At 37.2% G+C, this 12,476-nt stretch overlaps 1 long non-coding RNA gene across 1 annotated transcript in view; it reads right to left on the bottom strand.

Moving 5' to 3' along the window:
- The window catches only part of LOC106510313, a 135,474-nt gene continuing 127,057 nt past the window's right edge, over window positions 4,060-12,476 (bottom strand). The window contains exon 4 of the long non-coding RNA XR_002343991.1: window positions 4,060-10,693. This is a non-coding gene — a long non-coding RNA (uncharacterized LOC106510313). The remainder of the gene's footprint in view (window positions 10,694-12,476) is intronic.

Raw genomic sequence — 12,476 nt, 5'->3', positions numbered from 1 at the left:
ATTTTTTTTTCTCCTCTTGTCTTTTTGCCTTTTCTGGGGCTGCTCCCACAGCATATGGAGATTCTCAGACTAGGCGTCTAGTTGGAGCTGTAGCCACCGGCCTACGCCAGAGCCACAGCAATGTGGGATCCAAGCCGTGTCTGCAACCAACACTACAGCTCACGGCAATGCCGGCTCCCCAACCCACTGGGCAAGGCCAGGGATCGAACCTGCAATGTCATGGTTCCTAGTCGGATTCGTTAACCACTGTGCCACGCTGGGAACTCCCCAAAACAATTCATTTTTAATGTCATTTCTATTTCTAGGAAAATATCTTTCCTTATTTTTTTCATATTTTGCATTTGTATTTGCTCTTCTTGTGGAAAAGGGACTGGATTATCACTACAATATCTACTTATAATGACCAAAGTTTTACCATATGCAGAAGTACAGAAGAAGCTGACAACTTTCAATAGATTCTCCCACAGAGTAAGGTTGCTAGATCTCGTGACATTGTACACAAGAGAAAATGGATGTTGTCTTGGTTCTTCATAAGCATGACATGGAAATAAATGAGATTTTTTAGCTAAAGGATATTTCTTAACCCACAGGTTGAATTTCAGAACATTATTATAAGCAAATGAAGACACACTATAGCCATACAAGGAGAATGGAAAAAAACCCTGAAACTCACAGAGATTACAGGATTCATTTCACATCACAAAACAAGTGCCAGAGTCTAAACAAAGATCCAGATTCTCTGACCCCCACCCCCATCCTCAGGCTGCCATCCATTTTTATCTGCATTCACTTGTTACATCAAGTACTTACAGGTTCCCACATATGTAACATTTTGAAAGAAAGACAGAAATAACTGCGATTCAAAGTTGCCTGTCTTTGAACTGTTTCTTATCAGCACATTGGGAATAATCAAGAAAGTCTTGTTATGTTTAAAGAAATCAGATGAATAAACAGTGGGTTTAGCAACTTGTTTGACTGACATTCTGGCTCCTACTCCTTATCTTATCCTGAGTTAGTAACAGTTCTAGGACCCACTGAGTCCTTGGACTCCATGTTGAATGATGCTGATGGAAATGCTTATGGATTTGACCTGGAATTCTGAGTACAATAAAGATTTTGCAGTATTCAGATCACAAGGAGAAAAATTCAAATAATCACCATACACTGTGATTCCAGAAGGCTCAGTGGCAAGGGTTGACAATCACCTAATCAATGAGCTGATTTTTCCTGTTGCGTTAAGGAAACACGTATTCTAGGAATGAGCTTAATCTTCCTTTACCTGGCAATTTGCTTTTCCTCACACACATGGAGACTCTGCTCTCCACCAGCTGCCTCTCCTCCTTTGCCCCTGCCACACACTTTTCACATGGGTTTTGTGTGGATAGCCAGGGGCACGCCATCAGGAGAAAGAGGGAATGGATTCTGCCTCAGCCAGGTGTCACTTCCAATTTTAAGGGTAGCTTCAAAAAGGAAGTAGAAGAGAAGGTTTTATGCCGACTGATCAAGATTTTGCTTGGGGATTGCCTTCTCTCTAGTCTTGGGGGAAAATTCCTGAATAATAAATAAAGTACCAAGGTCATTCACCTTTATACAATGTCATTTGTGTGGCATAGATAAAGCATAGGAAATAAAGATATATCAGAAAAGGAATGAGCTAAATGAGCTGATTATAAACTGAATTTATCCTTTGTCTGTCTATGCCAGAACATTCTATCAATTCATTTCAAAAACAAAAAAATAATTATTTCTACACTTTAGACATCTGGTTGAATTTTTCCCCTGGAGGGAGTCTATGAAAACACAATTTCAAGTATTTTCTTAAATCATACATACCCCTGCTAAAAACCTTCAGGAATTCTATGAAATTTTGTTTGGATCCATTTAATCTATGGCATATTTTTAAGGGAATGTTTCAGGAATTCCTACAAAGCACATTTGATACAATGTAAAATCAAATATGTCTTGCTTCAAATGACACAGAAATGTATATTCAACTATTGCTTCGTGCTATTCCGTACATTTTTAAGACAAATTCTGTAGATTAAATTTTACCTCATTTGGAACATGCAACTTTACCAGATAATAAAAATGGTCACAAAACTTGGGGCCTTCCATCACAGAAGAAACAAGAGCCTTATACTTCCTTAAGTATAAGGAAAAGAGGAAGAGAAAAGGCTACCTCTATTTGTAATGAATTAATGTAGATGGCTGAATTTGAATTACTATCAAAACTGCTAATATATCAGTAACCAAAAATTACTCTTAAAGAAAAATCTCATTATTTAAATATTTGTTTCACATATCAATTTTTTTTAAAAACTATGAATCATTAGATTGGAAATGAGTGGAAAATATACAAAACTTATCTTTGTTCTGATAACAGAATTAATTTGTAAGGTCTACTTATAACTTCTTTCAATCAAGAATGACGATTTAGGGTTGGTAACAAAATAATGTTATTTCTTTTGCCAAGACTTCACATTTCAAAACAAATAAGTTCCAGTATTATTCATAACAGAGGAAGAAAACTGGAGGAATAGTTGAGAAAGTTAGAGTAATACACTTGATGGCATTTTATACAGATATAAGATCATATTTATGCATAGTAAGAAAAAATGTGGAAAAACTTCATAAATAATGTTAGTTGGAAAAAAATTTGAATATTTATTACATTAAAACATCACAAGTGCTAAATGCTTATGTAAGGGTGACGAAATTTTGATTATTCCCTATTTTCCTTTTTGACATGTGCTTTATAAATTATAATGCATGACATAAATCAAAAGATGATATATTTTATCTTAAATGGATTAATAAAATTGGCTTGAACATATTTTAACTCGATTTATATTTTCTCAGTAAAATGGAGTAGCAATTTTAGAATAAATGTGTTTGGCTTAAAGATATCTTCTAATGAAGATGCCTGACATTCAAATTTAGTGGCCATTTTATTGCCTACACAAGCATATGAAATTTGTTTGCTTTTTTTGTCTTTTTAGGCTGCACCCATGGCATATGGAGGTTCCCAGGCTAGGGGTCAAATCAGAGCTATAGCTGCTGGCCTACACCACAGCCACAGCCATGCAGGATCCAAGCCACGTCTGCAACCTACACCACATCTCACAGCTCTCAGCAATGCTGGATCCTTAACCCACTGAGCGAGGCCAGGGAGCAAACCTGTGTCCTCATGGATACTTTTTTCAGATTTGTTTCTGTTGAGCTATTTGTTTTTGATGAGAACTCCAGAAGTTTTTCTTTATTAGAAAAGATGATCTCATTGCAGAATAATTTTTAAAAAATCCCACTGGAAGTAGAGTATTCTCTATTCAGCTTTCACTCTACTCAGACAAACAAGATGAGTAACAACAACCCCATGCAAACTGCCCCATACTTAATAGACATAGTTTAAATTTACTTACGGAGGACCACAAAAGTCATTGATTTTTCTATCACTCTAAGTAAACCTAAATATACTTTCCTAAGCATCCTTGTTAAACTGCAAAAGAGCAAGCAGAGCTACCAAATATTCATTTCAGAAAACAAAGCCCATGAAAAGTGTAATTATTTTGTTCTTTCTTTAAATCTCCTTGCCAAGAATCCGAACTGGATTAAGTATTCAACACCAAGAGATTAAAGATGTATATCCCTGTAGCTACCACTGCACACATCTCTACATAATCACTGGGATTAACTTTCCAAGGAAGTAGATCAAAGCTTTATTTCCTTGTGGGTATCCGATAATAAAAGCCAAAGCTCAATCAAACTCTCATCACTTTTGCATCTATCCTTAAGCTACTGGTTCAAGAATAATCAGAATATGTAAAAGATAAGGTCAGTGAGAAGGAAAAGAAAGAAAAAAAAAACACTCTGTTTCACATTGAACAGTGATGACACTAGACAAATGACAAAAACAAAATCATTTGAAAGTTTTCAGAGCCTCCTCCTCATTATCATATGGTATCTTTCAATGGTCATTTACCTTTTTTAAAAAAAAAGTGTTAGAGTTGATTTATACTGCTGTGTCAATTTCTGCTATACAACAAAGTGACCCAGTCATATATACATATATACATACATTCTTTTTCTCATATTGTCTTCCATCATGGTCTATCCCAAGAGATTGGATATAGTTCCCTGTGCTGTACAGTAGGGTCTCATTGCTTATCCATTCTCAGTGTAAGAGGGGAGTCTGGGGTCATTTACCTTTTATTATTCACTCATTACTTAGCATTATAAACTACAAATAAATCAGCCCAGCTATTGTATATCAATTCTTGGCAATGAATGATGATGAATCTTTGCAATTAGCCTCTTCACTTTTGCCAAAATTTTGTTGCAAGCTAGATTATGTGTTTTTAGTTCCAGCCTAAGTTAGGAAAATTGGCTCCTGAGCTGAACTTCAATGAAGCATCTATGATTCAATAGACTCACTGTACGTATTATTAAAAAACTTGGATCTTTAATATATGTTAAATTTAACTAATTTAACTATTATATTAGACATGAAATATATATACCAAGCTCCTTTGGAATGGAGGTTTGCTTTGACTAAGTCTGTATTTGTACTCCTGGATTCCACGTCTGCACTGGCGCTTGAGAAAGATCCACAGGGAATTCAAAGGGGAAGAATCTGGCCTTTTGTCATTAATATTCCTATATGTCCACCGGAAAAATTGGAGCTCTCTGCTGTTAAGCACATCATAAACATTAATCCATGTCTGATGAATCTGCCTTCTGTTACATATTAAAAAATAGCTTTATTTTTCCCGTTATTTCAATTCCTCCTTTACTTGAAACACCTTCATCAGCAACATTTGTGAGCAATAACAAAAATATACCAATATTGAAGAGACAGACATATTCCAGGAGGGAACTTCTAAAAGGCAATTGTTTCCTCTGGGCATGTTACAGACTGAATTTTCAAAAGATTTATCTTTTGCATAGACTAAACATTCTAACTTGTAAAAAAAAAAAAAAAAAAAAAAGAAAGAAAGAAAAAAGAGGTTTGTACTTTGCAAAATCCCCTTCAAAGCTTGGAAACCTTAGGACCAATATTTATGAAATTATGAGATCTTGTGAAAGAACACAAAAATCCTCCATACCTTGGCTATACGTTCACTTAATCTAATTAAAAGATGGTGAAAAACTATCACCATAAGCCCACTTTGGATGAAAAAATAGTATTTTTATAGTAAATGCTATTTTAATGGTCCTGCATAAGCATGTAATTACATTTTCAATAACGCCTGTGATGTCCATAAAAGTTATTCGCTCAATCATATCCTTTCTGTAATACAGTGGTTTTATAATATACGTTTATTTTATATTTCCAATATACTTACTTGCTTACTTACTTGCTAGTGTTTAACTTTTTCTCATATTAATCAGCCCTTTGTTTTAATCAATTTAAAATGCATAAGAATTAATGTTACTAGAAAAAAGTAATATGTTTATCTTTCTCTGGAGTTTTATTAACTCTTTCATGCTCATGAGGAACATACAAAAACCTGTTTCTCTCATAAATATGTAAGATAAGAATGTGACCTAATCATACATCTCATAAATATGTAAGATAAGAATGTGACCTAATCATACATCTCAGAAAATAATCTTACGCTGATATAAACTATAACTGCCAGTTGGGACAATGCTAAGAAAAAATTTAATTATTTGCAAGATCATTAAACTCTTACACTAAGAAGAACCAAATAATCGGTTTGTGGCTCATGATTTCTCAAATTATAATAACTGAATTACTTTATCAGATTTCTACATGGTGATTCACACTCTACAAAGTCATGGAGAATAATGTGGCCTCTGGGCAGCATCTTGTTCACTCAGAAGCTTAACCGCATCATCATGAAATCATGAAGCTGATCTCTGAGGAAAGCAAATCATTCAATTTCTAGAAAAGAATGGAAGCATTTGACTGCTCTCTAGGATTTGATCTGTGTCATTTCTTTGCCTATTGGCTTGTTGTAGCAAGTTGCTAGAAAACAGGAACTTGAAAAAAACACAATTATATAGTACTATGTCAATGGACTAATGGAACAGGAAACAGAAATGACAGTGAAAATTTTCACTTCCGGGGCAGGGGGTACATCCTGTGCAATAAAAAGATGCAAAAGTCTCCAGACACATCATTCCTTTAGGCTGCAATTCACACCCTGCCCTTCCTGCCTTCTCCTGCCATTAATCCACTACCTCCTTCAAATCTAGATTATACGGAGAAAAGAGTAAAGCCAGAAAACATCTCTCCAGAAAGAAAAGAGTCATTCCATCTCTATGATAGTGTCTTTGTAACAGTGAAGAGTTGAACCATTTTAATTATATGAAGGACAGATTTCATCTTCTGGACAAACCCTGCTAGCAATGACACCAAAAGCATCAACACTGACAATTACCCATCACTGTGTTCACTCTGCCCCAGGCACTGAGCTGTGCTCATCCCCTCCATGATCTCATTTCATCTCTCAGCTATTAACAGCGCAAATCCTAGCATTTGTCTTCACCACCAAATACCCAGAGACTGTGCAGTGTCAGATAACTTTCCAACATTGTAGCTGGTGCCTCATGGAGGCCATGGAACCCAGTGCTGTCAAACACTTTTGTCACTGTAGTCACTAAGTTTTCTGGCTGCCCTCATGGTATGTGGCAGTTCCCGGGCCAGGGATTGAACCCACATCATAGACGCAGCAGTGACAATGCCAGATCTTTAACCCACTGAGCCACCAGGGTACTCCTATAGTCACTCTTAAATCCCTTAAACACATGGGACACAAAAATAATCACTTGGAGATTTTGCCATGAGCATCTGCTAATTATTACTTCAGATTTTAAAAACTACACACATACACACAAAAACATGCACTCAGCATTGTGTACTAATTTTTTTTCTGATTACTCTCCATTGTACCTTTTGGATAGGTTCTCTCAGAACTATAGTAATTAATACCCTGCGGTGTTTAAAAGTACATTTTATTTGTACCATGTTTATGTTATTCAAAGAAACGCTTCCAAGTCACTCTTTTCACATTGCCTTTTCCCATTTTCCAAATCAGCTCACCTTTGTGTACACTCTTATAACCGTGTCATTAGCTATAATAATGATTGATCTATCCTTCTTGCAGCCTTTAGCCATCTGTGCAAGCAAAACTTTCAACCCAGACATTTTAAGCATTAAACTTAGACAGGAGCTCTGTTCAATAGATCTTTCATAAATCCCCAGCCCCCAGCCCCAGAGAGTAAGAAAAGTCAGGTCAAGAGCAGGAAGTAATGGAGACAAGGCAGTTTCTGAGCTGAAACTCAGACTCCAAGCTGGTTTATTGTTGTCATGACTACAAGTTCCACATGCCTAAAGTCACTGGTTTCTGAAAAGAATGATGCAGTGTCTAGCCTTACAGCTGGACATATAAACCAAATTAGTCTGCCATGCCTCTACCTGCTTTGTGGTTATTAGTGAAAAGAGCAATAGATCACACAATCAGTCATGCAGCAGTTAAGCTCCACACACACTGTTTTCTCAGATCTGCAACTCAAATTTTTTATCAGCTCTTCAGAATAACAGTTTGAAATCTGGGTGGGGGGAATGGGGGGAAATCAAAGTAATTGTGATAGATATTTAAAATTCTTCAATGAAAGAGAAGAAAGCAATTTATAGAGCTTCTCTGTGCTAACACTACCTCAAGTTAATCATGTAAGGAGTAAGGGGGTATCGTAAATTCTTTGTAAAAGAGCTCAAAACTTCATTGATTTGCAAAAGTTTTTTTTTGTTTGTTTGTTTGTTTTAATGAAAAGGGTGTTTGTGGAAAGAGAAGTCAGGTTTGCCTGCTCCAGCTGTGAAATGAGAGCCTTGAGAGCTCAATTCTCTTCCTTGCTCTCCAAGTGATTAATTGGATGACCTAGGGGAAGTAATTTAACCCAGCCATGTAAAAAGAAAATATGCACTTAGCCACCAGAACTGAGTGTCTTATTTGACTCCACACCTGCACCGTGGACATCACTGCTTCCTTAAAAAACCATTAAGACCCCCCACCTTTTGCCACATTCCCTTCCCCTCAGTCCAGCCTCACCTGTCTCTCCCATCTGCTTTAAACTCTCCAAGGCTTATCACACCCATAAATATTTGAGATTCCCCTATCTCTTTCCTCCACCTGGTTCTGTTCTCTCTTGGGTCTACTGAAGGAAAGTTGAAAACTAGGAGACGGGTCCGGCCTGTCTGTCTTTGGCTTCCACGCTCCTTGTCCCATCCATGGGAGGCTCTTGTTTCAGCTATTGGCATTGCCATGCTGCCCACACAGCTGTTTGGGGTTTCATTCTATAGTATCCACTTTGGGCTTGCCTTCCCTAAGCTGGTCTAAAATTTCCCTTTTGCTCTCTCCTTCCTTCTGTCAACAGTCAGTTTTGATCCTTTCGCTTTGGCTTTGTAGGGCCAGGTCTCCCAAAAGGAACTGGGTGAAGGGTGTTCCTTCGCCTTTGTTTGCACATCTCCTGCACTTTGGGTGGAAACTATCATTCCAATGAGGCAGCAAGACAAGAAGCAGAGTAGTTTCTTAGGAAGGGCCATGTGAAATGGGGAAGGGGGTGAGCAGGGGCTGCCCACAGCACAATATAATTCCATATTGATAATAAATTTAATATGTTCATTAGTTACCCTATCCAGATAGTATGCTCACATTTTAAAAGAAGGCAGTTTATCCTAAAGGAATGAGTTTAATAATGGAAATTGCAGGCAGCCAGTAAAAGAGACATTTTTGAGCCTGGGAGGTCTCTTAGGGAGTTGGATTGGGTCAGGTCTGGAAGTATTTGAATCCAGGTGTGGCAGAGTTATTTGCAACTGAGAAGCATTCGGGATAAAAGACAATTAAAAGCACTGTACTATGGCATGGATCCAACTAAAATATGAGTCAAACCATATCTCACGGCATAATCCGTAAGTCTTTAATACGTTAGGTACATGTTCTTTGGCTGGTAAGCACAGCAAAGAACTCAAGATCCTTTGAAGATCCCTGTATATTGTTTAGCACATCAATATTCAAGATATTTTGCTAGAATTATTTTCATATTTTAAAAGCTCTTCATTAAAACGCCACAAAGACCCATCTGATGTAGATTTGTGTTTTCTTCCCCAAGTACTAAAAAAAAGTTTAATTTAAACAATCTGATGATGCCTCCAGGCGACAGCAGCACGCATTTGGTTTTTAATGGTTATGCAGGGTTTTAATGGGTTATAGAGCCTGTGAGAATATATTTGTTTCAGCAGCACAGCTTCTACACACAAAGACAAAGATTTTGAAAAGTAAGCACAAAGGTATTGCCATCCAGATTTAGAGTAATAGCTGTACGATCGTACATATAAATATGAATATGAATATGTGAAAATATATCTAAATATGGAAAAATGCAGTTTCATTTTATTATTTTATTTAAAAGTAATTGTTCACTAACTGGTCCCTTTTTAAAGCTCATGGTGTGTTCAGAGTACAGTGGTACATAAAGGAGAGTTATAATAAATAATGTTTCTTAGCATAATATTTACTCTTATTTATAATAAATAATGTTTCTTAGCATAATATTTATAGTATTAATTATAATTTTATATTATATTATAATATATAATATTTATTTATTCTTAGCATTAATATTCCTTAATTCCTCCCTCATAGACTTAAACATGCTTTTGGAAGACAGATGGGTCAAAGACAGAAGTGGGAAACTGATAACAGTAAGGAAGAAAACTTGTGACCTTACAGGTGGAAAGGTTTTGTCTCTACTTGCATTTGGAAAAAACACACAAAAACTCAATAATTTGGAAATGCCCTGAACAAATACAATTAGTAAGCCTCTATCTACTTCCTCTAGGGCTAGACCATTGTGCTATTATCACTAAGCAGTTCATTCTGTTTACTAGTTTCCCCTTTCTATGTTCCAGTCTTTATAACATTCATTCCTTGGTCTAGTCTTACCTACAAGTATAGACCATCCATCTGAAGAGGCCTCACACAGGAAGGAATGGATGTGGCTCAAGAAACAAAAAGTGCAGTTGGAAAGGTCAGCAAAGAGTAAGACTGTCTGTGAATGGAAGGGTGGATCTAGACGGCCCAAAAATTAAACTACCTTCTCTTCCCAAGCCAGTCAAGTTCACAATATGCTAAGAGAGATAGGACAATGGATAGGATTCTTCTTCCCATATATTTCTAAAATGATTTTTTTGGTCATATTAAATTTCTGCTGATAAGTGAGACTAAAAATCATTTCATCACCCTTATCCACATCAACACACCATCCACCTCAGCGTCCTCAGAGGTAGTATAACAGGCTTCCCGTATGCCATGGCTGTGCCAATACGGAGAAGCTGCAATTCTGTGGGTTTCTTCCACCAGCTAGGTCATTAGGATCATGGTTCTTCAAGACCTCTCCCTATGCATCAAAGTGAGAGTAAATGGAGGATGGTAGCCGCTACCATCGTCCACATACTTCCATTCCCTCTTTTCCCCCATGATCTCACTTCCCAGTTGCTATGGTTTCGGCTATGATGTGTAGCATCTGACATCTGACAATACATTCTTAGTACCCAATAAGTACTATGCAGAATGTAGACAAGTCACTATCAGCATTTGAATAATCCACATACCTCAGCAAAATGTTTTTCTCTTCTCCATTCCGGCCTATCAACTCTTCTTTCCAACATGTTCTATACGTAAGAGAGCAGAAAGAAACAAATGTATTATGCCAGAGTTAGCTTCTACCCAACTGTCCTCTTCATGGAGAAATTGTGACCTAGTGACCATTGCTGCTGCTGTAGTTGGTTTTTCTCTGCTCCCTCCCTGTAGGTATCAGTATCAAAGAGGACAGAGCCAAAAACTATCTCAGGGCATCCAATTGTCCTTCACCTCCATGCCCCATATTCTTCCAATCAAGCTACTGCACTCCAAATCTGTCTATGGTTAAAAACTGAAAGTCATTTCTCAACAGCAGAGGAATCTTACTCTCCCAGTGCCAAGCTAGACAAAGCCAGTCATTTGTTTCTCCTGTCAAACTCTATCAACCCTGAGACTTGTGATATAAAACTAAACTGCAGGGTACACAGTTTAGACCTTAATTTGGGAGCCTAAGGTGGCAGGAAGGATTAATTGTAGCTAGGTAGAGTGGAAAGAACACCAGAATCAGAGAACCCCAGTTTCCTTTCCAAGTCTGTCCATAACCCTACATTCAAGCCAGTTCACCTCACGATCTCTGTGTCTTCATCCAAAATTGAAACGTGTCTCTAAAAACCTCCCAAATATTTTAAATCAGATACATTGCTTCAAAAATGAAGATAAATAAAATTCCCTACTTATCTCAGTAGACTTATGGGAGGATCTGATAAATTAGCTGTGTGATAACTAATAAAGTTGTGGAGTTTCTCATGACCTCAGATCACATATTTGGGAAAAAGAGAAGCATGAAATTGCACTAGATGTTGGCTAAGTTTGCTTCTGAGCCTACAGTTACATGATTTGATTAAAGTGATAAACATGTAAGCTCTTTGAAATGTATGCCAGTATTACTACAAATATGCATGGCATGTTTTTATTCTGAATTAACTGTATCTCTGAGAAATCATATATATGAATATAAAAAAGTTTTCAGCTTTTAAAGTTAAAATTTTATTGCAATATAGTTGATTTACGATGCCGTGTTAGTTTCACGTATACAGCAAAGTGATTCAGTTATCCATTCTTTTTCAGATTCTTTTCCCGTATAGATTATCGCAGAATACTGGGGAGAGTTCCCTGTGCTCTACAGCACACAAGTAACAGACTCCTCCACCTCATTGTGTTGCCTGTTTTATGGATCTCTAAGAAACACAATGGTCTCTTTTTCTTCTTCTCGCGGCCATGCAAAGTTGGGGTCCATAAGATCTACTTTCTAGAAACAAGTCTGACTGAAATACATCCCACTCTCTCATCTCTGCCAGCCCAGGACTATCTGAGGTCAGTCTCCAATTCTCAGTGAAGCTGGCTAGATTTGTAGACTGAGTTGATTCTGCAGATGCACAGGTGGTTGGGTATAAGACTTAAAGCTGTAGAAGGAGAGAGCGTATTCCATAATCAATCTATTGATTGGGGGTGGCTGACTTTATGCACTGATGTTAGTTGTCCTAACAGATGTTGCTATTTGTTCCCTTTCCATTCAAACCCAGGAATACCAGAGGTATGAATAACTGGCTCAGGAAACTTCTAGCCCCAGAAAATTTAGAACTGGAAGAGAAGGAACTACTTTCTACTCAGATTATAGAGCTGAAGGAATGTAAGTCCTTATCACCTATGGAGAAAAGTTTCTTATCACTTATGGAGAAAACCTATCTGCTTCAGTAAAAAAAATCCGGAGAGGCAGAGAGTCTCAAAAGCAATGGGCTCCATGGTTTCCATTGTTCCTAAGGCCAGCTCCACGCCTATACTTAATGCATTTGGGTTATAAGAACCAACAGACGT

The sequence above is a fragment of the Sus scrofa genome, chromosome 5 (genome assembly GCF_000003025.6).
Source record: "Sus scrofa isolate TJ Tabasco breed Duroc chromosome 5, Sscrofa11.1, whole genome shotgun sequence".
Taxonomy (NCBI): Eukaryota; Metazoa; Chordata; class Mammalia; order Artiodactyla; family Suidae; genus Sus; species Sus scrofa.
Note: the sequence above shows the minus strand (reverse complement) of the source record. Positions and strands in the feature narration are given on the sequence as shown.